This window comes from Sminthopsis crassicaudata, chromosome 2, assembly GCF_048593235.1.
Source record: "Sminthopsis crassicaudata isolate SCR6 chromosome 2, ASM4859323v1, whole genome shotgun sequence".
Taxonomy (NCBI): Eukaryota; Metazoa; Chordata; class Mammalia; order Dasyuromorphia; family Dasyuridae; genus Sminthopsis; species Sminthopsis crassicaudata.
Genome location: NC_133618.1, coordinates 547,731,765 through 547,757,752, shown reverse-complemented (window position 1 = coordinate 547,757,752; position 25,988 = coordinate 547,731,765). Strand labels below are relative to the sequence as shown.

The window sequence follows — 25,988 nt, the reverse complement described above, 5'->3', positions numbered from 1 at the left end:
TCTCTCTCTCTCTCACACACACACACACACACACACACACACACACACACACACATCCATCCTCTATACAGCTGCTAGTGATTACCTAAAGCAAATATCTGGCCACGTCACTGTCCTATTCAATACACTCCAGAAGCTATCTGTTAACTTTAAATCAATAATTTCACTTTTATCCAATTCTTTCAAACTTTCTTTTTTGTATGTTTTATATTACATGTAATTATTAGTACAGGGCCTCTACCATCCCCTCTATCTCTGAACATTCTGTGATTCTTCTTGCAGTATGTAGGCCAATAGCTATAGCCTGGAAGTATTTTGTTAAATAGACATTACTATTGAGAAAGTACTGTTTTAATAGGATTTGACTTTAATTTTCATTATTTTAAAATTATAAATAATAATAGTCTGTTATATTTATTGCACATTTCATTTCCTAAGTAGGATAATAGAAAGAGTAAGAAAAATATGGCTCTATTATTACCTTGTTAATGCTTGGGAGGGTAGTATAAATAACTGGTTAGTTCGAAACTGCTACTTCCTAACTGCTCTGTTTTAACAATTTGCAACACACCTCTGATAAAATGAACTTGAACACTCTATAAACTTCTCCTTTTGGTTCCTAAGAATAGGATTTAAGCTACTTTCCTACCTTAGCTCAAACATCTTATGAGATTTGATTCCTTATTGAAACTGACTTAGATATGAAGTTGATGGTTATAAGTTCAGTTGTTTGAGCCAAAAAGGGAACTGAATTTTAAGCAGAAAAAATATATTTCCATGCTCCCCTGAGGGAAGAATGGCGAGACCAATTTCACTCAAATACTACACCTTTTGGCGCAAGACCAAATATAGAGAGTTGCAGCCCTGAAGGAAAATTTTTCAGCAGTTTGAAACCATTGATAACAAGGTTATAACGATGAAAATCATTTTGCTACTAGCCAAGACTGGACATTTTTCCCACACATAAGCAGAGAGGCCTCTCGATTAAAGCAGAAATAAGCCATCTTTTTACTCCTTGGCTTTAAAATTCAGCCAGAGAGACAAAAACATGGTGGTAGTTCATTCCTAGCCATTGGGGTCACTGATCCACTCATATTAAGCAAGATTATATCTCTACAACTTTCATATTTGCATTTTCTCTAATTGAAGCTACCATACTAATTCAGTTTTTTTCAGCTTTTTTCCTGAATTATTCTAAGTCAATTAAGTAATGTATTTACCTCAAGTTTAACCCTTATCTAAGCTATCTATCAAAATAAATTTCCTAACTTATAAGTCTAACTATAATACCTTCCTGACCTTGTTGAAAAACCTTTGATTGATTCCCTATTGCCTATAAACACATCAGATGACACAATATTGCCCCAACCAGCCTTTCTAACCTCATTTTATTTATCTGCCTTTGAAAGTAGTGTCTATCTATCACAATGATGTGGAAGATAATGGTGAGAATGAGGAAGACAGGAATTTTCCCAATGGCATTTGTGCAATTGCTAATGTTGTTGTCTGGGTTGTGTTTATGTTATAACTATTCTCATTAAATGGAAGACAGAGGGGTAGGAGTCTGGATGTGACTTGAGACAAGTCAAGGAAGGAACATAGTGGTTAAATAAGCTATTGTTAGTCTAGATTTCATAAGTGAGAAATAGGATCCAGAGTAACACAAATTAGAAACCTGCTTATTCTTTGACTGATTACCAACTGCCCAACTTCTGCACCTTTCAGGCCCCAGCACAGTTGTCTCACTTAATGATGTAGATGAAGTCCCCTATGGTACTGCCATTTGTCCTCTTACTATACTTTCTGAATTTTTTGGCTTTTCTATCCCTCCAGCTCACCTTGCTGTAGGCAAGGAACTGTCTCTCCCTATTTGTATCTGCAGTCCATTGCATATTGTTTGGTAGATAATAAGTTGTTCAATGCTTTCCCATTCATTTGTTTTTTCAAGTTTCTTTTTCTTTTTACTTTTTATATAGCTCTATTTGATATTTTATGCTAAACACAAAAGGTCAAGAAGGAAATTTATAAATAATATATTTTCCTTTACAAATTAAAGTTGAGAAGATAAAGTGACTCACTCAAATCCCATCACTACAGTAGATGTTCTAGGACTAGGGGGAAAAGTAATGGGGAAAAAAAAAAACTAATGTTATACTAGGATGAACTGAAAAGCATAGTGTCCAGAACAACAGGAATGCTAATTTGGTTGTTGTCTGTCCTGATCAGACCAAAAGTAGAATATTATGTTCCATTTGGCATATATATATATATATGCATATGTATATATATGCGTATACATATATATATATGTATACATATACATATATACACACACACACACACACACACACACACACACACACACACACACATATATATGATGTTTTAAGAAGGACACTGAGGAGGAAAAGAGAAAATGTGCCATGTAAGCATCTTAAAGCTCTCTATTTCTTAAAGGTTAAAAAATAATACTTCTCCAGAATAAAGTCTTTTCCAAACTTATTTAGTCATACCTCTAGGAAAATAATGTCCTCTACTAAAAGCCACCTATCTTACTTTTTCTGGAGCTCTAATCACTTTCTCTTAGGAAACTAAGGATTAAAGAACTAATGCTAATATCCTGTATGAATGAATTATGACTTAGAAGTGGGAACCTTGGTCTAGTTTTGCACCAAAAGGTAGAGTATTTGAGTGAAATTGGGCTCATCATTTTTCCCTCAGGGAAGCATGGAAATATATTTTTTGTGCTTAAAAATTTAGTTCCTTTTTTAGCTCAAACAACTGAGCTTATAACCATCAACTTCATATCTAGTTTCTCTTCCCCCTTGATGGGACATAATGATTAAGGAAATGGTCCTCTATGATGTGCCATCATTTTAAATGGGAAATGTTATGTCTGATTGATTTTAACCTAAGCTCTGTAACTATGTTTCACCATATTGTGAAATTTTTCTTTGGGGATACTATGAATTATAATTCCAATATGTCTTATGTTGGACTTCTAAAGGCATGAGGAAATTCATGTTGCTTTGGATGCTTCTCCTTCTAAATAGAAAAGAGAGGGACAAAATCAGGTAAATTTTAATTGAAATGAAGCAGAGTACAGTATTTTTTTTTTGACAATGCTAAAGGAGAATCAATTGAAGGAGCCAGGAATGTTTAGCTTAGAGAAAATGTGAGGACAGGGGTTGGGTCAGGAAAGGGAAAGCTATTTTCAATATTTTGAAGAAGGATTCAACACATGGAAAAAGGATTATAGTTTCTTGCATTCCCAGAGGGCAGAATTAGCAACAATCAGTGAAAGTTCAGGGAGATGAGGTTTCAACTCAAAGGAAAAGTGTCCAAATGAAATGAAATTTAATAGATAAATTTAAATGCTTACACTAAGGTATAATTTTTTTCAAGTTTACATCTACAAGGGGGATGAGATGTGACTAGAAAGCAGCTTAGTTTATCTGAAAAAAAGATCCTATATTTTTGGTGGATTTAATGTAGGTTTAATCTAAGTCACTGACATCCAGGAACCAAAAAGCTATTGTAATCTTTGGCTACATTTAAGAAAAGGAAAATTTTGTTCCCATTGCCTCCAACAATTCTGATCAAATCACATCTGAAGCATAGTGTTCATTTCTAGACATTTCTCAAGACATTGAGAAGCTGGAGAGCAACCAAGATCATGAAGGGCCTTGCAACCATGTCATGTGAACATTGACTCAAGAAACTGGGAATGTTTAGCCTGGAGAAGAAATGACTTAGTTGGTGTATGATAGCTGAATATTTGAATATTTCAAGAGCTCTCAAGCACAGTGGGATTATACATGTTTTTATTGGCTTCAGAAAGCAGAAGACAATGAGAAAAATATTTTGGATTGATACAAAGAAAAACTTACTACCAATTAATGCTGTCCAAAGTAGAATTTGGGAAGTAGGGGGTTTTCTCCTCCCTGTTACTGCAGGTTGGATGGCCACTTGTTGCCAATATTATAGAAAGAACTTTCCTGTCCTGAACTCTGTGGTTTGAATCATAAAAACTCTTTGAATATAGGGATTATTTTAAATTTTGTCTTTGTATCCCCAGTATCTACTCCAGGGCAATATAAATAATAAATGCTCAATACATGTTTCAATTGAAATCTGACATCACAAGAATTTTATTACCTCATTTTATTTATCTCATTTATCTTATTTATTTCATTTATCTCATAAAACTATCTCAAGGAAAATGTTTTGGTAGACTGTGAAGAATTACACAAACGTTAGTTAGTAGTAATTTTATTATTGAGAAGTTCAATATTAAACAATACTCTAAAACCAAGATGTGACTAAGTGAGATGGAGAGGTGAAGGGAACTTTGATATCTTTTTTTTTTTTTTAAGCGGAGCAGAGATAAATGAAATATGGTTAGGGGAACAGAGAAAGCAAACCAATGTGACTGGAGTGAAAAGTCCAAGTTGGGAAGGCAAATGGGAGAAAAAAAAATCTGAAAGATAGAATGGGACTAGAATATTAACTACTTCAATTATGAAAACATTAGGAAGGTACCATCATTGTCTGTTTTGTGAACTCAAAGGCACTGATAAAAAAAATAAGGATAGCTCCACCAAAGTTGGAAATTAAAAGAACCTAATTCCTACAGAATATATTAAGCAAGAACCCACTTGTATTTTTACCATTGTTACCATACATAATATAGAAAAGCATGGATACTACATTCAAAATCAGTGATGTTGTGAGTATTTTACTCTGAATGAATGAAGTCCAGTCTGTAAATGCTTGCCATTTGGAGACACAATTTCTGCCTGGAGCTTCCTTCCTACACTGCCAACTGTCTGTGAAACAAGCAACCTGCTTCTATGTCCCAGAGACACCTCAAAGTCAACATGTTTGAACAGAGTTCATTGTCTTCCTTTGTCTTCTAATTTTCCTAGTTTTTTATTGATCATACTCTCACAGCCATATAGGTTCAAAACTTTGAAGTCACCTTTTCCCTGTTCTACTTTCTTATTTCTCACATGCAAGTAAGTCATCTCATCCTACTTCTGCTACATGTCTCAAATCCATCCTCCCTTTTCCATTCCCCCTTCCACTAGCATACTTTAGGCTTTCATTATTTCACCTTTAAGAAGTAATGTGAATTGCTTTCTAATTGGTTTTTCTACCTCTTCAATCCATACTATGAATGGCTTCAAAAGAAATCTTCAAAAAGTGATCTAAATACTCCATTCCCCTGTTCAAAAATCTTCACCAATATGAACTTTTATCTGAGCATTTAAGGATAATGATAATATCCAATATTAACTAATCTTATTATGTATAGACACTTTCCAAATATTATCTCATTTGATCCTTACAACTCTGAGAGGTGGGTATTATAATTAGACTCATTTTACAAATAAGGAAACTAAGATAAACAGAAGTTAAATGACTTGCCCAAATCACACAGCTAGTTAGTGTCTTAGGCCAGATTTAAATCAGGTCTTTTTGATTCCAGATCCAGTGCTCTGTTGACTATTCCACTTAGATTTTCAGCCTGTTCAATGAACTAGACAACTATGTTTCTGCAACTTAATTCTGCCCTCTCCTATCTCATTGTACTTGCACAAACTTGGAAGGGAATCCCTCAGTACCTTCATTTGTTGAAATCCTTTGATTCCTTCAAGTCTAAGATCAAGAGTCACACCTCTTCCATGAGGCTTTCAATGATTTCTCTTTTCAGGTCAAAATGATCTTTCCCTCCATAATCATTTTTTGTGTCTCTTTGACCATTTTTACATTTTTACCTCAGTCTACCTGTTTATATACAAGACTTATCTCTACTTAGCAGACAGAATATTAGCCTCAGAGTCAGTCAAGCCTGGAATCTATCTCCATTATTTATCAGGTGTTTTTCAATTGTGTGCTACTCTTTGTGATCTCATTTGGGATTTTCTTGGCAAAGATATTAGAACGGTTTGCCATTTCCTTCTCTAGCTCATTTGACAAGATGAGGAAACTGAGGCAAAGAGTGTTAAGTGATTTGTCCAGATTCCTATTCCTAGTGTCTCATACTATTTTTAAATTCAGGAAGATGAGCCTTCCTGATTCAGGCCTAGCACTCTGTCCACTGTACCACCTACAATGACCAATTAGTAGTGTCTCTGGCAACTCTAAAATATGATGTTTAATCTGAGATTTGTGAACTTGTATCTATACATATTTATATGAGTGTGTCTTGATAATTATATTTCAGTAAAACTGATTACCTTTGTAATTCCTTATATTTTATTTTATGCCTTTAAAAACATTGTTCTCAAAAAGCATACAGATTCTTCATCAGATTGCAAAGGTCCATATCACAAAAAAGGTTAATAACCCCTTACTTTAAGACCAACCTAGAGATGAGGAACTAATTGCACATGAGGGAAGAGTTTGCACATGGACCATTTCCCATGCTGATGAAATAAAAATCTGGCCCTAATCTCCCTCAAAGACTTTGAGCTTCTCAGAGGCAGTGATTATGTTGTTTTCTGCCTTTGAATCTGCCCAGTACCTAACATCATGCTTAATAACTGTTCATCAAACTGACCTGGAACTGTTTCTATTCCTAATGGTGAGCTCTTCAGTTATAATTAACACCCACTTCAACAACTTTAGAATATAGCTTTAAATCAATGTCTTAAGCACCATGGTGATATGAGCAACCAGATCTATTTTCCTTCCCCAGCTTTTAATGAGTGTTTGGTTAGCTGGCCATAAATTATGGTTAAAAATTATATCTAATAATATTGCACTAATATGACTGCTATCTGGCCATCTCATCTGTATGTAACAGCTAAATAGCAGGGGGAAAAGGAAGTCTCTAATGGATTGAATAGGCCAAATGAACCCCTTCACTAAAGCTCATACACTTAATGGTAGGAGGTGTGCTTAGCTTTTTAACTTAGAGCCTATTTCCTATTATTTTATGAATGATTTTAATGAAGTTGGCTACTACTCCTTTCAGTCTATAATAGATTGGGGCAGCTACTGGATAAAGTGCTGACCTGGAGTCAAGAAGGCTCATCTTCCTGAGTTCAAATCTGGCTTCAGACTCTTACTAGCTAGGTGACCTTGGGCCAATCACTTAACCTGTTTGCCTCAGTTTCCTCATCTGTAAAATGAGCTAGGGAGGGAAATATCAAATAACTTCAGTATCTTTGCCAAGAAAATCCCAAATGGGGTCAAGAAGAGTAAGACATACACAACCGAGAAATGACTGAACAATAACAATGACAAGTTATAATAGGTTAGAAACATCAAGTTTGTGAGTGGAGGGAGAGTAGAAGGAGATTGTTTATGATTCCTAACAGAGACTGATGCTCTGACAACAGCTGGAAACCTGGCATTTAAAAAGGAGCTAGAAGAAGATAAACTTATAGTCAATGAACATTAATTAAGCATTTATTATACACCAGGCGACCAAGCACTTGAGACACAAAGAGAGACAAAGACAAGATCCCTGCTCTCAAGGAGCTCCAGACTAATGGAGAGGCAGTCTGCAACAAGAGATAGACAGGATAAAAATAAAGGAAGCCAAGAAGAAAGGAGAAAGAGTATACTAGCCGTTTCAGAGAGCGACTAAAAATACAAGAAGGGAGATGGGGTGTCTTGTGCAAGAAATAGCATGGAAGACTGGCAGTGGATGCTAGTGGAGAACACAGAACAGCATGAAGGTTAAATGTAAAGTATAAAAGGAATACAAAGGTAAAAAAGGTCAAATTGTGAAGAGCTCTAAATGCCACAAACATTTACATATATCTGATTTTAGAGGTAAGAGGGAGCTGCTGGAAGCGGCCGAATAGGAGACATGTGGGCACATCTATACTTGGAGAAGATCGCTGTTATAGTTAAAGAAACTAAAGTCTACTTTAAATAACTTGCTCAAATTCATATATAGGAAAGTGAGATTTCTCTTTTCTCTCCCCAAATCTGGAACTCCTTCCATTCCCCTCCACTGCTATAGTCTTCACAATTCTAATTTTCCTCAGCGTCTGCTTTCTCCTCTGATTAGTCTTAGCAGCCCCAAGTGTGCCCACCAAGGCCACAGAACTATAGGGTAGAGTTTTGAATGTTCCATAAGCCCCCAAATCAAATCCCATGACCATGCATTCACAATCACAAAAGTTGCAATTAATTGGGTTGAGTATTTGACATGTGGTAGTGAATTCTGCTCATGTTTCCACAGATGTGGTAGATTTCTCAAATTGGATGGCTTATTCTTTAAATGATAATATAAGGCATAGCTTTCTTTGAAGAGGTTGGCTGCTCTCTATTTGGAATTGTTATACTATGAGAAAGCCCAGCCATATTATTCATGTACTATTTCTCCTATTGCACCACCAATAAATACACTAGCTCCTGGGTCCTCGAATGAGTAACTTCTTTCCCTCCCTCCATGCTTCATACCTTTCTTTTATATTTTCTCCTATTAGAATGCAAGTTCGTATATTCACAGTTCTTGGCAAAATGCCTAGCACACGATAAATAATAAATGTTTGCATGCATTCTCCCTCCTTCCCTCCCTTTCTCCTTCTCTCCTTTTCTCCTTCCTTCTCTCTCTCTCTCTCTCTCTCTCTCTCTCTCTCTCTCTCTCTCTCTCTCTCTCTCTCTCTCTCTCTCTCTCTCTCTCTCTCTCCTCTTTATCTCTGGGTTAAGATAAATATCAGAATCAGTAAAAGAAAAGAATGAGAAGGGAAAGAGATGAAGAAAATACATGCTCAAATATTTGCTGCCAACAGGAGGTAGGGAGGTAGTTGCCAGCAATGGTTCAGTACGAGTGACTGTACATACTTACTTATTTCCCACACTACTATGCATTTCTGATCTTCAGGATCTCCCTGGGGCCTCTTTGTCTGAATGCTTTTAATCTGTTTTCAAGCTGCTTGGTGACTGCCTCAATTCCATTACATAGAAGCAGGTTGAGAGAACAATAAAGCTCATTCAGAGGAAAGCTCTCCATCTTTTGCTTTTCAAATGGATACTCTGGTCTCATGTTTTTGGGGAAAATTGAGGAAATGTTGCCTTAGTTTCCCAATCTGAACAGACATGTAAGAAAACTTGTTAATCTCATGAGATTGCTTTACTCAATTTCTCTGAAAATGGTTGCCCTTGAGCTCCCATAGGGATTAATCAAGATATTTCTCTGGACCTTTTGGCTTCCTCTCTTGGGTTCACTCCTCTCTGCTTCTTTGTGTTTATTATGGCCCAGAAAAAAAACAGAAAATAAAGGATAAGAAAGGAAAGGTGTTCCTTTAGGTCAGTGTAAATATATTCACCATGCTTTTGCCTTTATTTATATCCCTAGCAGTTAGCAGAGTGCCTGGGCCCTAGCAATTTCCTCATAAATATTTATTGATTTACTTCTTTGCTATGGGAATATGAGTGATGGTTATTCTTCCAGGAGGACTCAGAAAACATATTTGTAAGATGACTATTGGTAAATAGCCCCTTCTTCTCAAGGGAATCCTAGAGTTAAATTTCCCATATGGGAATATCTGCCTAAGGCAGAGAATGACTAGACAGATGCAAGGATGTGCTAGAGCTGGCTTGTGGACTAACTGTTAAATCTTCAGTGTGAGGATTTACACCTTAGAAACTGGCAAGTGCAAAAGAACCTAGGGCTTTGTTTATTATTCTGTTGATTGTCTAGACTTATAAAAATAATGTAAAAAATTAAAATACATTTTAAACCCAAAATTATATCATATGTGTATTTTTCTTTCCTCTGGTTAAGAATTTATCTTTTCATCTTTGTCTACAAATCATCAAAAAGTCTCTAGATTGGTTATTTCAACAAAATCAATGAATATCATAAGAAGGACCAATAGGTCTAGAAGAAACCAATTAAATAGGTTAAGGAATAGAAAAATATAAGCAATTTGTGCAATGAATACTTCACCATATATGACAAACAAACATTATAGCAAGACATCCCAGGCCAATCACATCCAGTCTAGTTCCACTTTATCTTTTAATGTTCATTTCACACCATACTCCTTTAGGGACCAGGTGACCCTTTCACCTTCTACCAGCAAAGCCTTGACTTACATACTTGCCTTCCTTTCCCCCTCATCTCTGCCTACTGAGATATCACTTTCGGGTTGCACTCAGTTAACACTTCCTCCATGAGACTTTGCTTAACACTCCAGCTGTATAAAATCTCACCTTCCAATCGCTCACTGCATTTTGTTTGTCTCTCTATAATGTGCTTAACATAGCTATAGGATACGAAATTTGGAATTGAAAGGGGCCTTTAAAGATCACTTAACTTTGGGGCTGCTAAGTAATCCAGATGATCTAGCACCAGGGCAGAAAGTTCTGAGTTCAAATCTGTACTCAGACACTTACTTGGTTGCCTGATTCTGGGCAATTCCTTAACCATTCTTGCCTCAGTTTCCTCATCTGTAAAATGATCTGGTGAAGGAAATGGCAAACCACTGCAGTATCTCTACCAAGAAAACCTCAAATGGAGTCAGGAAGAGTCAAACTGACTGAAAAATGACTCAACAACATCTAAAATTGTAAATCTCTAGTCTGATCCCTCTAATATTGCAAATCAGGCTACAGAGAAAGGTCATAAATGTGATTCAACAAGTGTTTATTAAGCAGCCAGCCTCTATTTGCTACTCTGTGATGGGTACAGAATACACAAAGAGAAAATTCATTCCAAGCTCTCAAGGAACTTATGTCCCAGCAATGAGAGGAATAATCATGAACGGAATCGGCTTTCGATCCCAGATCACCACACACCCAAATCCACTGATTTTGCACCATCTCTCTCTCACCACGGTTATTTGTGAGCCTGTTGTAGCCCTTCACTTAAAGTACAAACTCCTTGAGGTCAGAGTCAGCATGTACTATTGACATATAGGTAACAGTGCCTTGAACATAGAAAGGACTTAGAAAACTGGGTAGGAATCTAGGCTGCCCTTCGTTCAGATGGAGAAGAGATATTCCAGCTTTTGCTGCATTAATAATTCCCTGCCCCGAGACACAGAAACTACTCACCAACTTCAGAGGATATTGGGAAATGCAAAGGTCACATTGCCAAGAAACACTTTGCCTCTGCCCTCTTAAAATGCAGGATCCATACAGCAGGAGAAATGTACTCCATATGTTTCTGCTCTTTCAAGTCCAGCTTATTAGATTGCTCTTCTCCTCCTTTTTTATTTTTTAAAGAAACCATTAACAAGTTCTTTCCAGGCATCTATTAGGGTTCATTAGCCTCAGCCACTACAAATACCAGGAAGCTTCAGCTGCTCCATGCATGAGTCAACACAATAAGCATAAACCTTGGCCCACATTGTTGAAATAACCATAATGTATTGTTAGGGAGTTTTCTTCGAGGGGGAAGGGGAGAATTTAGGGACAGGCTGATAGGGAAATAAATTCCTGTGTTCATGAAGCCTGGCACCTGCCCCACACCTTACACATTTTATTGAGTTTCCTGAGGAGCAGAGAGCTTCCGTCATTTGACAGGTCCTACAGCCCTTACATTTCAATCAAGTTAGTCAGCAATATTTATTAAGCATTTTGTCTATGCCAGGTGATAGAATCTCAAAAAAAGAGAAAAATTGGGTCCCTCTCTACAAGGAGTTCACATTCTAGGGGAGAAAACAATTTATTTGTATACAAGTACATAGAGGGTAGAAGGGAGGTAAAACTCAGGGAGCAGGTAGTAGCAGAGGGCTTCCTACAGAATATCCCTGGGGGTATTGCGGAGTATACTCAAATCGTGGTCTTCCTGAGTCTGCAGCCTGTTCTCTGTTACATCAAACTGCCTCTCTTCCAAAGAGCTGAATCATTAAAACACAGAACTTAAAACTTGAAAAGATTTTACACAACATCTATTCCAAATGCCCCCTACCCCCTGCAAATTTAAATATTAGAACTGAAGACTGAAGAGAGGTAAAGGGATTTGCCAGAGGTCACATAGGCACATATAGTTATTGGGAGAGTCAGGTTTAGAGTTTTACTCTTCTGAGTTATAGTTCAGAGCTCTAACTCACAGGAGAATGAATTAAGGCCTTTTTCCTTTCTTCCTTCCTCCCTTCCTTCTTTCCTTCCTTCTTTTTTTTCTTCCTTCTTTGCTGACTTGCTACCTCCAAGTCTTCCTTCTTACTTGCTTTTTTAGTTAGTTTGTTTCTTTCTTATCCTTTCTCACAATGTTCTAACATGGGAGTCTTTCTTAGCCTTCTTTTTTTTTTTTTTTCTCTTGCTTAATTTCCAGGATAAGTTTCAAAACATTTGAATCTGATCATTTAAAAGGAAAATTTCTAGCTAATGCTTACTGCTGGTTGGCTGACCATTCTTAACAGGTCTGAAGACGAAGTCCTTCTAATTGGCTGTCAGAACCTTGCGTTATTTTTAGTTTACTCCTTGAGTCCCTGTGGGTAAGCGAAGAAAGGCATTTTGATTTTGAGCCAAACTGGGGGTTAAAATGGGTGGAATGCCATCCATCTTCTTTCCAGGAAGATCTGAAATTGAGCCACTATCTTTCAAGAGACATAAAACCTTTCCATAAGTAGATATGTACTAAAAATAAACACCAGAGTAACAGGTGGATTTGTAGAGAGGGAAGACCTCAGAACCTTAAACCTAAAATTCTCTAAATAGCTATAGTTTTTTTTTTTAAAGTACAGTAATAAATCTTTGTGTAAACTCCCAATTACTTATTGTTTTTCTATGTGAAATGACATGCAATTCAAATATTTTACATCCTTTAATCTAATCTATCTTGACCACTACAGGCCCAGGGGATCTTTCTCTTCTCAAAACTCCTTCATTGTCTATACCAATAGTGTCCAATTTAAAAAGAAATGAATCCCTATGAGCACATTGACTTAGAAAACCACAAATTGATATTATCTATGTTGCATTATATTTTCATTATTTAATTTTCTTTAATACATTATAGAATAATTCAATTGGATTTGTATAAATAAATCAAGCATTTCCATAACATACTATAATAAAAAGATGACTTCATATGAAACTGCAAATCTGACATATACAAGTTACTATTCTTTTAAATATACAAAAAAATTATTATGTAAATTTCTTTTTTTTTCTTCCCTCCCCACCCTGCCCTAGAAATGGCTACCATTAGATACAAATACCCAGGTATATGTATGTAAAATTATTTTATATGTAATTCTATTTATCAGATAATGTCTATTTATCTTTCTCTGGAAGCAGATAGCATCTTATCTTTATATGCCCTTATTGTAATGTATTTTTATTTATTTTTCAAACATTTCCCAACTACATTTTAATCTGGTTTGGGTCTCTTTTGATTCGTTTACATCATCTAATCCAATAATGTACATTTATTAGCTGTCTGTAATGGGCTAAGGTCTGAGGATATATACATACATACACATATGTGTGTGTATGTGTGTGTATTCATACATAGATAAAAATTCAAGTTACATCTTTGTTAGGATTACTAAGTGAGATCCAGAAAGTGGTGAATGGAAGGGACCAGATAGGTTAACTGCCTGGGGGAGAGGGTTTGCTTGTATTTCTTCAGCAGGAGAAGGAATCAGATGGGTGCCAACGAGTCATATTCGCCTTGTCCACCAGAGAGAGACAGAAAAAGAGAAAGACCTCAAAATAAAGGAGAAGATCTAAGAAACATCTGACACTGAAAGAGCATGGATAATAAGAAGACTGTTAAAGAACTTTAAAACCAGCAGGAATCATTGGACTTCCTCACACAATATGAGACTAATGGACAATGGACTTATGGACATTTATAAATTTTCAATTTATGATTATGTTATATACTTCTAGCATGTGTTATGTTACTATGTTACTATGTGCTTATGTAATTCATGTAATTATCTGTAATACTTCCCATATTGATGGATTTATGTTTCAAGGTCATTTATGTAATTATCTGTAATACTTCCCATATTGATGGATTTATGTTTCAAGGTCATGACTGTCCTATGTTCTAAATCAAAAGAAAGGGGGAGATGTTAGGATTACTAAGTGAGAACTCAGGTTGTCTGGATGGTGACAAGGTGAGAATTCAGGTTTTCTGGACAATTACAAGGTGAGAACTCAGGTTGACTTGATAGAGGGGGCAAGCTCATTGGCTGGGGTGGTTCTTCCCAGAAGCCCTTGCATTATCCCACGCCCATTCTCTGGGAGGATAAAAAGAGACAGCACTGGGCGCAGAGAGCAGATCGGCCTGGAGAAGGATAGGAGCTGGAGGAGATTCAGAGCCAGGATTCAAGAAGAAGGTCTCTGCATTACATCAGGCCTGACGGGGCTTTCTGCAGGAAGGGAAGTCACTTCTAAGGACAAGAGTTAACAGCAACTGCCTGGAGACAACGATTCACTACAGGAAGAAGAATCTGTCGGAGAGATTTGAGTAGACACAGCAGATCTCTTCCCAGAGAGCGATCTGGCAGCTTCTGGAGACGACAGCTCGTTACACATCTTGATCAATCATTGGGTTTGAATTCTTTAAAAATTCCTTGAATATAGTAGAGACTCAATAAATATTTTTTTGCTTTATTTTTTCTTCCTTCCTTTCTTACCTTGAGCCCTATGTCAAATGAATATAATTCAGTGTGGAAGTGTTTCCTTCTGGTCAGACCTGGTTTTACTTAGAGTATAAGTGGTAAAACTTTCAGTTATATATTATATCTTATTTATAATGAGTTTTGCAGTTTGATCAGATAGTGAAACATTTCAAATATTTCCAAGAAAATCTCAGAAAATACTTTTGAATTGGCAGAGACAATAGGGACTGACCTTATATAGTCCTTTAATACTTTTTTAAAAGTGCCATTTTTCTTTTTGGTAAATTGAATACAGATCAAAAGGTTTAGTACTTTCTCCAAAAAGTCAAACTCTTCCCCAAGAAGAAATTAGAATACTTTTGGTTTCAAAAATAATTTCCAAGAAAACTGGAAAGGAAATAAGAGACTGTTCTGCTTCTATTTTTTTTTAAATCTATGCTTGGCCTGACATTAAAACTTGTCATATTGTTCTTCCATTTCCATTTTTTAAATATAAATACCAATTTGCCTAAATAGTTTAGGCTTAGGTGATATACTAAAGCTCCTTGTGTCCTTATTACAGGGTCTTTGAGATCAAGTAACTCTAATGCAGGGAAATATAATAAAACAGCACAAGTATGCAAGAGGACAACTTGTACTTACTTATCTTTTACAAAATGGAATATTCTTTCATTTCCAATTTATATTAGTTTTCATTTATCACCCCCAATTGACTTTAGAAAAGTAAAGGAACATAATATTCCTGAGTATAAGTTTTCCATGTTTCCCCAAGAAAAGAGTAGAATAAATTTCATCCATCATGACATTTCACCAAATTTAATATGGGAAAGATATAACACCCCCCCCCCAAGTGTTGCTGTGCCAACTATTTCTTCCATGGACATCAGAGGGAAATCTACTGCTTTTATATACAAAAATACACATATAATGTGCATAATATAGTATTATTTCTTTTAAACATTACCTTTTTAAAGTTATAGAAAAATTAGGTTTGAAGACTAAAAATACTTCTAAAAAACAAAAAAAATCAAATGATTCTCTTTTAACATTTTTTGAAGATTCAGTGTCCTGTAACATAAGCAATGTTTACAACTTCAAACATGAAACAACTTGACCTATTCTCTCACTTAATTATCATTCAAAATGGAAAGGAAAAATTCACTGTAATGACAATATTGACCCCAAAATAACATGAAATAGGATTTAATATAGTAGAATTCAAAGATCATAAATTGAAAGATCTGGATTGCTATTATAAATTAGATGAATGTAGACAAGTTATACCACTGAATTAAGGAAATTTAGCCTAATCCTATTCCATTCAAACAATAAGACCAAAATATATTTAATTCAATTATTTTACCTATTGAAATAACTGAAGCAGAAGTCAAAGAAGCAGTTCTGCTGATCAAAGAATCAATTTCCATCTAAACAGAGGAAATTATTTGATTGTCAACAAATATTCATTGAGCATACAGTGTGGTAGGCATCTGGGATATACTTCCAATTCTATTAGAATTATGAAGTTATATCTAGTAGATGCATGACATTAGAGATAGTTTAGTTTAGTAGTTTCCATTATTTTTAGTCCTGTCTGATTCTTTGTGACCCCATTTGATATTGGAGTGGTTCACTATTTCCCCTATCAGCTCATTTTACAGAGAGGAAACTGGAGCAAACAGGGTTAAGTGATTTGCTCAGGATACCCAGCTGTGCAAAACTTCTTAAACTGTGGGGTTGTAAAACTGAATATACTTTTTTATTTTTATTTTTATATCATTTTTATTTTTAATTTTTATTTTGATTTTTTTTATCAGTAAATGTTTGATTCATTTACCTGTTTTATTTACCTACATTCCTGGGGTCACGTAAAAATTTCTTAGGCAAAAAGGGGGAGGAGTGGAGAAAGTTTAAGAAGCCCTGCTTTAGTAAGATAGGGAAAACTTGAGTTCAAGTTCTTCCTTTGATAGACATTATCCTTGCATCCTGGGAAAGCCACTTAATCTCTCAGTGCCTCATGCAATTCTCAATTAAAGTGAATTGCAAAGAGTAGCTGATCTGCATTGCTATAGAGACCTTTTTTCCCCACTACGGCAACCACAGGTGTGGACCAAATATACAAATTAGGGTGCTAGGCATTAACTTCGAAGAGACAAGAATATAAGACTCCTGTTCCTTTCCTGTCATTAACTCATTCAATCATAGTGAGAGTCATAATCTTAGCCACAGTTTTAGAGCTGGAAGGGATCTTAAAGATCATTTAGTCTAATGTCCATGTATTTTGCAAATGAAGAAATTTAAGCCCAAAGATCTAAAATGGCCTGCCCAAGTTATACAGCTTAAAATGTGACAAATCTGGGAGGTTAATGCTGAACCTGATTTCATCATTCTTTTCACTCTACCAAAGGCAATACCTTCACCGAACACTAAAAGGAATTCTTCAAATTAAAAGTCAGAAAAACAATATTTTAAAAACTAAGCTGTTATAATGACTAAAGCAGTCAAATCTTTCCTATATGTCATCTCAAGATTCATCTTCTTAATGCACAGGTGTAATAGAGTTACTTTCCAGGTCAAAAATTTCTCTCCTAAGTCTATGACTTATTATTTAGGACATTCTCATGTTCTTACCTGGTAAGATTTATCTTGTGCTATTTCCTCCATCCTTCAGTACAATCTGAATATATCTTGAAATTTTTGGCCTCTGTGTCTTTGCTCATGTCATATTCTGTCCTCAGAGTAGTCTTCATCTAACATTCTCACTAGCTGAAATTCAACTTATTCTTTCAAGGTTCTGCTTAAATGCCATTACCTTATGACAGCTGATTTCCCCAAACCAGACACCATTCCTTTGACCTCAAAATGCTCCTAGCATCTTGTACCTCTCTATTTTACATCCATGTTCTATTTTAAGAAAATGGATAACAAATCTATCTTTCTATAGCACTTTCAAGTCAACCCTGTCTCTATCTCACAACCTACCTACTAGTACTAATATTACTATTCCTATTTTATGGATGAGGTAACTGAAACTCATAGTCATAATCTATTAAATGGTTGAGATGAGACTTGATTCCAGGTTTTCTTACTCCAAATTCAGTGTTCAATGCACTGAATTGTTCTTTTTACATTGCATTTGTTTTTTAACAATCTTCATATATTACCTTATTGCAAAGTCTTATATGATAAAAATGAGGTGAACAGTGGTTAACACATGGCAGCACTCAATAAATTCCCCTTGAAGTAATTGCAAATTTAAAATCTCTCTCTCTCTCTCTCTCTCTCTCTCTCTCTCTCTCTCTCTCTCTCTCTCTCTCTCTCTCTCTCTCTCTCTCTCTCTCTCTCTCTCTCTCTCTCTCTCTCTTTCTCTCTCTCTCTTTCTTTTTAGAAATTTGCATCTACAGAATGCAAAGCAAATAGAAAGTTGACTCCAAAACAGTTACTTATACTTGAAAGAATAAAAAAATAATAGCTTCATCATGAATGGGAACCAAAGTCTTATTCCTGTCAGTATTGAACATTTAGTTTTTGAAACTCAGGTTTACTGATCTTATTAAGCCTAAATTGTTTACAGAGAATTCAAGGAATCATAGGAATCAAAGAAACTCAAGAGATCATTTCATTCATCCTCCCCCCCCCCCAGCCCCAAGTTATCCAGTGCAGATGACCATCTATTTTATCTTTTAGATCTCCAGGGAGGAAGAAGAAGTCAAACCTTCCTCAATAATGTATTTCAAAGTTAAGGAGACCTTCAGTCATGACATTATTCTTCATTTTTTGACATTCATCTTTCCGCCTTTAGCCCCAGTGCCTAGTTCTATCCTCAGTAGAGACAGGGAACATCTGGTTACCATCACTCTGGTAATAACTCTCATCCCACTCATGCTACTGCTTATTTGTTTCTAAGAATACAATCATTTGCTTTTCAAACATTACATTTCAGAGCAATTTGTAAATATGCTATTAGTTTATAAATCTTACTTATCCAAGTTATTTTAGAAGAATTTGAATGTCTTTAGAGCAGTGAACCCAATTACACAGATTTGTGTGTATCACAGGTTAAGACATGTTCCTTCAAACAAAAATAACATGCAGTAAAAGCTTGATATAATATGCTATGTTTCAATCTAATGTTAATCTGGTCCTGTATAATATCCATATTTATGTCTGGAATATAAATAAAGGGGTTACCCCATATTCATATTTGCGATCTTTTATTGTACATTTGTTTGTATTATTTGAGGAATAAATAAAAAACATGTTTTAAAAACTTCAAGATAACTAGGTAGAACATATTCTGACAAGGTATTTTATACCATGTTCTGAGTCCTAATCTTTGAGAAGGGATCTTGGACCAATTTCTTTACACCTCAAAATTCAGTTTTATCATTTGCACTAAATAATGAAGTTTGAAGACAGTTTATGAAGGGAATAAGGATGGGACTTGTTTTGCCTGATCCCAGAGAGCAGAATGAGATATAATGGGCAGAAGTGAAAAAATGCAAAATTAGGTTCAATATAAAGGAAATTTTCTAAGAATTTAAGTGCCTTGGGAAATGGTTTGTTCTCTCTCACTGGAGGTCTTCAAGCAAAGTCTAGATGATTAATTTTTATATCCATTGAAGTCACTTAGCTATGAAATTCAGTGTGATTCTGCAATCTCAATGGATTAAAGTAGGATTAAATTCAGAATGTTAAATTTAGAATTCTATTCTGTACTAGAAAAATTGGATCAACACATCTTTAGGGTAACAATCCTTCATAATTATTTAAAAAAATAAATTGTTATAGCAACATAAATACCCACATCTCAGAAAACACCAACAGAAAATAAGTTGTATATTAACAGATTATGATAGTTTAAAACCAATACAATGGGAAAGTTTCAAGAAAACATTCCCTGTGTGTTTCGGTGTATAACACTTTATTATCTACTTTGGAATTGATTTTCATGAGAATTTAGTCATAGCACCAATAATAGCTGTTGGAGCCTAATTATAGTTTCTAAAATGAGTTCCCAGAAAAAGGTGCTTACTTTACAGTTATACAAATTACCTACAAATTATCCATTTGACTTACTTTTAACAGACTTCAACGTCTTCTGGAGGCATGTGGCAGTCAAGAATTATACTTTGTCAACATGGTACTTTCCACTGTTGAAAATAGTCCATTTTGCCACAATAAAATGTGTGGTGTGATATCACAACCCCTGAGAATTCTGAAAAGGAGGAAAAGATAAGATACAAAGCTAAATTAACATTAAACACTGGAACAATGAAAAATTATGAAAATTAAAAATAGAATAAAAGTATGTTGGAAATAAGATGAAGAATTTATCAATTCCCCTCCCCCTCCACAAAACAGAGTTCTTTTTTTAAATTGATCCAGATGTAGAAAGGTATCAGCTGTTTAAATGTAAAATGCCTCTTAAAATGTAGAAACTTTTTCAAGTGATTCTATTGTTCAGAGTCAGACTGGATGAATCTTGTTGAAAGGGATTCAGGCTCAGAAAGAAATGGAATTCTGATGTTACAGTAAATTATAAAACATATACAATACAAGGATTAAAAACATATTTCAGACTAAGTGAACACATATTGTACATTAAGAACTATTGAACATAATAACTCTTTTTTCTAGGACTACTTCATGTAACCACTATTCCTGAAGGCAAGTTTTAATATATTGGTTATACCAGGAGTATTAAGAGGTACTAAGCAACAATGGAAGTACTGTAGTTGAAGCCTACAGATCAACCCTTCACACAGTGCCTGGCATAGAGGAAATGCTTAAGAAAGCTTGCTGATTAACTGGCGGACTTCAAATCTTTGCTTTGTTACAGACAAGTAACATTAGGCAAATCACTGTAATTTCCTGGGCCTAAGTTTTCTCATCTGTAAAATGAGGGGATTGTACTAGATAATCTCTCAGGTTTTATCAAGCTCTAAATTTATGTTCCTATTTATGTGAAAGAAAATGTTTTTTTATACAGCAGGGCAGGAAAGCAAGAGAGGAAAAGGTAGCTAGAAGGAACAATCATCCAAAAATAAATGGGGCTCTTTTTAGAGGTTGGGGGAAGGGCAGTGAAGAATAAATATGGATCCATCTCAAAGACTAACTGTCTAGACCTGTAGTCAGCTCAGGTCCTCTGCAATTTATTCTGATAAAATACATGCACTTCTTTTTGGCATTTAAAGGTTTTGACAATCTGGTTCCATAAGTAGTATGCATTTCTCCCCATCTGGGCTACATGCTAGAATGTTTCCTATATAGGACATCCCACTTCTGCCTCTATTCCTTTACATATGTTGAATTCACTTTCTTTTGAAAACCACTTCTTGCAATTCTTAGTTTTTTTTTTTCCCAAGGCTCTGCCTAAATTGTATCTCCTAAATTAGTGTCCTCCTCCACTGAAATTACCAAATATATATATATATTTGTGTTTACTTATTTGGGTACATATTGTTTTCCTCCAAAGGAATGTAAGATTTGAAGGTAAGGATTGTTTCATTTTTATCTTTTGCACCTCCTGGGCTTGATAATACTGGGAACTTGTTGAATTACAAAGAATAGATTTTTAACAGCAGATTTCAGAGAGCATTTTGACAAAGATGATCTGGAGATTAAGTAAAATCAGACAACTGGCCAATATCACTTGAATGATTATTATGGACAAGGGCATTATAGAAGACACTAAGATGAATAAGCTCTAAAAAGGAGTTTTTAAAAATCTAGTTAAAAACATAAAACATATATATTAAGGGATTGTTTTGCAATTAAGAGGTGTTCAATAAAGTTTTGATTCTGACAAGTCACAGGTATTGTAAGAAGTAGTGATGGAGCATTATGTCATGGGGTATTTAAGAAAAGGTTCATGGAGAGAGGTTTTATTTGATTTAATCCTTGAAGACAGGATGGGATTCAAGTAGATTTAATGGAATGAGGTGAGTGGATGTGAGGAATAATGTAAACAGCAGCAGAAAAAAGGAAAGTCCAAGGCATATCTAGGGTTCAGGAAGTAAACAAATATGGCAAAAAAGAGGTTCTACAGTGGCCTTCTCGACACAAGAGAGTATTGGGAGATAAGGTTGGAAAGGAAAATTAGGATTTTGGAAGGTCTTCTAGAATCAGATACAAACTAAGATTTTCTCTTCTGATGGCAGTAATCATCCCAAGAACAATACACATGATGACTGGACTCCAGTAGTAGCAGTCTGGGTTACAGCAAAGACCATAAGACAGCCACCAGGAGAAGGTGACTTCCCCCAGTGTGTGTCCAAGGTCAGCCTCAGTCACTCTTCCCTACTTACAATTCTAACCTGCTCCATGTTGACAGCTAGGTTCACAACCTAGAAAACGGAATTCTTTCTCAGGGGTGGACAATAAATGGTACATCAAAACACAATTCAGCATGGCTCTTCTATCTTATCTCCCAATTTCCATTTTTAATGAAAATGCATGCAATTTAATTATTCCAAGGCAAGGATCTTAGGTGAGATCCTCTCTGTTGTCAGAATTAAACTACCTTGAATCACAGATCACTGATGTAGGGGAGGTGATGTAACACATTACAGTGGTGCAGGAAGGAAATTAGGCAAGGAGCTGACAACAGAATGATTAATTCCAAGCACTGAGAAAGTATTGACTGAGTTCATGGCAGCCATTCCCTGTGGGCTGAGTCTATTGTAGCTTGCATAAGTAGCTGGCAGCCTATTAGGAACATCTAAAACCATGTGTGAAGGACAGATGGAGTGAGACTAGGTCTCTTAGCTAAGGGCTGTGGAAAGAAACAGACAGGTGTGGGATCTCACAGGTCATCTTTACACAACTTGCTGGCCATTTGGGTGGTAGCTGAGCAGTAGCATGCTGGATGACCCCACAGGGGAAACAAAGCAGTCTCCTCCACGTCCCTAACTGTGCACTAAATCCTATTCACCCACTCCTGGTCCTTACTGCACTAGGCTTTAACATCAGGGGAAAGAGCACTGAAGATGAAAGGCTGGAGTCTTGGCTCTGCCTCTAATGCCAGCTGTGTGATTCTGAGCCACAACACTCAAGCCCTAAGCTTTGGTTTCCTTGTCTACAACATGAGGAATAATAACTGCTGTTTCTGTTGAGCTTTCAGGTTTATAAAGCTTTTTTTTCTTTTTTTTTATTATAGCTTTTTATTTACAAGATATATGCATGGGTAATTTTTCAGCATTGACAATTGCAAAACCTTTTGTTCCAACTTTTCCCCTCCTTCCCCTCACCCTATCCCCCAAATGGCAGGTTGACCAATACACGTTAAATATGTTAAAGTATAAATTAAATACAATATATGTATACGTATCCATACAGTTATTTTGATGTACATAAAGAATTGAACTTTGGAATAGTGTACAATTAACCTGTGAAGGAATCAGAAATGCAGGTGGACAAAAATAGAGGAATTGGGAATTCTGTGTAGTGGTTCATAGTCATCTCCCAGAGTTTTCACTGGGTGTAACTGGTTCAGTTCATTGCTGCTCTATTGGAAATGATTTGGTTCATCTCATTGTTGAAGATGGCCACATCCATCAGAATTGATCATCATATAGTATCATTGTTGAAGTGTATAATGATCTCCTAGTTCTGCTCATTTTACTCAGCAGCAGATCATGTAAGTCTCGCCAAACCTTTCTGAAATCATCCTGCTGGTCATTTCTTACAGAACAATAATATTCCATAATATTCACATACCATAACTTATTCAACCATTTTCCAATTGATGGATATCCACTCAGTTTCCTGTTTCTAGCTACAACAAAAAGAGCTGCCACAAACATTTTGGCACATACAGGTCCCTTTCCCTTCATTAGTATTTCTTTGGGATATAAGCCCAGTACTAGCATTTCTGGGTCAAAGGGTATGCACAATTTGATAACTTTTTGAGCATAGTTCCAAATTGCTCTCCAGAATGGCTGGATGTATTCACAATTCCACCAACCATGTATCAGTGTCCCTGTTTTCCCACATCCCCTCCAACATTCCACATTACCTTTCCTTGTCATTCTTGCCAATCTGACAGGTTTGTAGTGGTATCTCAGAGTTTCTTAATTTGCATTTCTCTGATCAGTAATGACTTGGAGCACCATAAAGCTCTTTTTTCAGTAGTAACCCCTCTAAGATAGGCAGTCATTCTCTACAAGGTCCATTTGCCCATCGCACATAGAAAATTTAGTTTGGGAATGAGGATTTGAACTCCAATGTTCTGCTGCCTACTTTGTACTTGTCCTATGTGAAAAAAATACATGAAAGGGCTTTGAGAACCATAAAGTACTAAATAAGCATAAGATGATATCATTTTGTTAGCACTGAGAGAGAAAGAGAGACAGAAAGAGGCAGAGAGAAACAGAGAGAAAGAGAGACAGAAGGAGGGAGGGAGAGAGAGACAGAGATAGAGAAAAAGGAGACAAAGAAAGAGACAGATAGAAAGAGAGAGAAAATAAAGAAAAAGAGAGGCAGAGACAGAGAAAGACAGAGAGAAAGGAGATTAAAAAGAGAGAGAAAGAAGGAGAAAAGAGAGGGAGAGAGGAAAAACAGAAGGAGAAACAGAGAGAGACAGAGAGAGAGAGAAAGGGAAAGAGAGAGACAGAGAGAGAGACAGAGAGAGAGACAGAGAGAGAGAGAGAGAGAGAGAGAGAGAGAGAGAGAGAGAGAGAGAGAGAGAGAGAGAGAGAGAGAATGGGAATTTGTATAAGAAGTGGTATTCTTTACAGGGGAAGGGGTCATCAACTATATGCCTAGTGGCCAAGGACACTATTTAGATTGTTGGTTGCCTTGTGTCTGTGCCGTAGAATACAGAGATCATTGGCAGTCATTCACATTTGTCTTTCCTGCTTTTCTAGTTAGTAAAACAATAACCTCCACATTCCTTTTATTTATTAATTATTATTATTTTCTGCTGAGCCCTCTAAAACTAGGCAAAGCACCAACTTTCATCTCCAAGATTCTAGCTATAGTCAGTCCTAACACCGGTAATGGTACTTAAAGGGCCAAGCCTAGGGACCAGGAGTAGGGAGAGCTGGATTCTTGATTTAGCTCAGCCACTGGGCAGTTCTGAGAGTTTGAGCTAGTCTTTTCAGACTTCTAGGACTCAGTTTTCTCATCATTCAAATGCTGGGGTGAGACAAGGTCTTGAATGAATTTATTAGGTTCATAGAATGTATTCTGAGACTACTGGATGAGGCAATGTAGCATTATGAAAACTTCGGATTGGAGAAATGCAGTGGAAAGACCATTGATTCTGTAGTTAGAGGGCAAAACATGGGTTAAAATCCTGACTGATACTTATTGTCCATAAGATTGCATATAATTCATCTAAACCCTCTATAGAGTCTCAGTTTCTTCAAGATAATAGCCAAAATTTATGTAGCATTTTAAAGTTTGTAAAGTATTTTAGATATATAACTCACTTGATAATACATATACATATATATATATATATATATATATATATATATATATATATATATATATATATATAAATTCAGGGCTTCCTGAGTCAAAGTCTAGCACTTTATTGCCCTAACTGCCTCATCTGTAAAATGAGGGGTCCAGATGAGTCGGTTTCTGAGGTTCCTTTCAGCTCCAGAGCTTTAATTGTATAATATGAATAGGATATCAAGCTTCAATCCCAAAAAGGGCAGGGGAAGTATCCCCACCAACCAGTACCTCCATGCACATTGCAGTTAACTTTTAATATGCAAAGCCCCAAATACAATAGTCTGGTATCATTAATGCTAATCTGCTCCCTGAAGAGCATCACTTTGTAAAATGGTAACCTTTGCTTCACAAAAAAACTTCTAAACAGCCATGATTTTAATGGCTTTGATCTACAAAAGAAAATATCATTAATTTTTATGGTCAAAACCATTCATTGATGATGGCCAATCTGGTGAATACTCTGCACTTTATAGGCTTGATATAGATGATAGATAGTTAATTCCTTTAAACTATAATTGTTTGCAGTCAGGAAACTCTGAATTCTGAGAAAAGACTGTAAAAATTCCAGAAAAATTGCTATTGATTGAAATATAAACTCAGGAACATGAAGCATGGACAAAGTCCATCAGCTAAAGCTAAGAAAAGAACTAATGGTTCATATTTGCTCTAATCAGGGGAGGAACAATGGGCTCTAAAATTCAAATGACCCATATTAGGCTGTTAAAAGTTTTCAAAAGGAAAGAACGTGGCTGGATTATATTTAATAATACCCATGGCAATGTAATCCAAAAGGATGAAAGGAACATTTTATTATGCTTCATCCGAGCTGCTGAACGTGATGATTTCTGAACTCAGTTTCCTTGGTTGTGTAAGAGGGACTAGAAAGAAGGCTCTACAACAACTACAAGCTGTTCATTCTGGAAGTTGCTGAGTATGAGTTATATTGAAGTAAAGGGAAACTATTCAGAG

The 25,988-nt window shown here is 35.9% G+C and overlaps 1 protein-coding gene across 3 annotated transcripts in view; it reads right to left on the bottom strand.

Moving 5' to 3' along the window:
• Nucleotides 1-25,988, bottom strand: part of OTUD7A (OTU deubiquitinase 7A) — a 391,428-nt gene that overhangs the window by 179,706 nt on the left and 185,734 nt on the right. For 2 of the 3 annotated variants that reach the window (XM_074294958.1, XM_074294962.1), the window contains exon 3: nucleotides 19,632-19,770. The gene's annotated coding sequence lies outside the window, so the exon portion shown is untranslated. Of the gene's footprint in view, nucleotides 1-11,025; nucleotides 11,166-19,631; nucleotides 19,771-25,988 lie in introns of those variants that run through there. The other variant, XM_074294959.1, reaches the window with a different exon arrangement.